Source organism: Bison bison, unplaced genomic scaffold (genome assembly GCF_000754665.1).
Source record: "Bison bison bison isolate TAMUID 2011002044 unplaced genomic scaffold, Bison_UMD1.0 scf7180017864529, whole genome shotgun sequence".
Lineage (NCBI taxonomy): Eukaryota > Metazoa > Chordata > Mammalia > Artiodactyla > Bovidae > Bison > Bison bison.
The window spans coordinates 1,711,682-1,713,482 of NW_011495079.1; the positions used below are offsets into that span (position 1 = coordinate 1,711,682).

Sequence of the window (1,801 nt, forward strand, 5' to 3'; positions counted from 1 at the left end):
CTAAATGTGTCCTTTGTATGGGGACAGCCATTCTGTTAGAGGAGGGTCCATCCTAATGAGCTCACTGGACCTCCATCAGCTCTGTGAAGACCTTTCCTTTGTCTGTAAGGTCACACCGAGGTACTCGGGATTGAGACTCCAGCACCTGGATTTGAGGGAATGCAATGTATTCCTCACACCCTACAAAGGTTCTGAGGTAGGAACACACTGGGATGTTCCAAGGATGGAACGATGGCCTTCATAGCTACCGGGGGTGAATCCAGGGGTGAGGAGAGTAGGCTGCCAGGGCAGGAGCCAGATCACATGGGGCCTCGTGGGCCTGTGAGAACTGTGGCTCTGCTGTGCTCAGGGAAGGGAAGGCCCAGGAGGCCCTAGGATGGGTTCCTCTGGGACCTTGTCCCTGTCTTCACAGCCACATGGAAACGGAGGCTCCCTGAGAGGTGCTGAGATCCTGCTGAGGTTCAGACCCATGGCTCTGCTCCTCTGCCTCTACCCCGATCCAGTGAACAGGGACCCCCCGCTCCAAGTACAACGAAACAAGTGAGAATGGATGTGTATGTGGTCAGGTCCCCTGCAGTCATGGGCTATCTCTATCTCTCAGCACCTCCTCAGCTGTGGAATGAGGTGACAGTAACCTAGTGGATTATTTGAGGTTTGAATTCTGTGATTCCTGCGAGGTGCTGTCCCAGGCCCTGGCAAGGACATGGAGCACAACTGTCCCAGAAGTTCCTACTTTCCGTTTTTTTCTCTAGGTTCCGGACAGGGGCTGGGACATCTGCTGACAGTGGAGACCGTGGTGTGGGAAGGGTTGGGAGGAAGGTGGCTTCCAAAGGTGAGGGGAAGACATCTGGCAGGGCCGTCTGAGGTCCAGGGTGGCCCCAGGGCTGAGGCCAGATTGGTTAGCACAAATCGGCCCTCAGAAGCCCTGGGCTAAGATGGGGGATCTGCAGAGCATGGGCAGGCATGGGGGCCGGGGAGTTGAGGGCTGCAGTGGGGGCCAGGCGTGGGGGAAGCCAAACCCGGGACTGTGCCTGTCTGTGCTGGGAGAGGACCAGAGCTCGGCCACTGGGCTGTGAAGCCAGGGGACCCACCCTCCCTCCTCAGTGCTCCAAGGGTGTTGAGACTCTCTGTCTTGGAACTCACCTTGTACCTCTCTTCTGCTGTCCTGCCCTCCTTCCTGACCTCCCCACAGACTGCATATGATGACCAGGTCCTCTGGGTCACCACCCCCTGTCAGCAGACCACGTGGTGATGGATGGAAAGAGCCAGCCCTCTGTGACCCTCCCCTCTGTGTCAGCAGGCTTGGCCGTTGCTTGGGCACGTGAGGCTGAGGTCCCGCCTAGGGCTGTGAGCTTGGAGGCCTCTGTGTCACGCTCTTGGTCTTTGTGGTTCTGTGTTCTGCAGCCACGTGAGGCCGTGGGAGCCCTGGGAGCCCTGGGAGATGAAGTTTGGCTGTCTGTCCTTCTGACAGCCTTATGCAGAATTAGTCTTAAGTGGTGTCAAGACCCTGGAAACTCGGTGCCGGCCTATGCTATGCAGACCAAGCAATGTACCCTGGCCGTCCACATCAGGCACCTGCAGTGAGAGGACATGTCCTGGCGGGAGCTGTTGGAGCAGAGGCTGGGGATGAGCCCCACCTGGATCCGAGCCTTGCTGCGGGATGGGGACCAGTTCAGCTGCAGAGTGACCATGGGCAAGTGAGGATCGTGGGGCAAGCGCCCTTCCCTGTGCTGCCTAGACAGCCCCCGGCACTTCCCTGGATCTCAGCTGGGTTGTGCTCATTTGTTTTCTGTTGAACCAG

The 1,801-nt window shown here is 58.1% G+C and overlaps 1 long non-coding RNA gene and 1 pseudogene across 1 annotated transcript in view; both read left to right on the forward strand.

The window, feature by feature from the left end:
* Positions 1–1,801, forward strand: part of LOC104982269 — a 99,594-nt pseudogene that overhangs the window by 50,545 nt on the left and 47,248 nt on the right.
* The window catches only part of LOC104982235, a 20,566-nt gene that overhangs the window by 571 nt on the left and 18,194 nt on the right, over positions 1–1,801 (forward strand). The window lies entirely within an intron of this gene.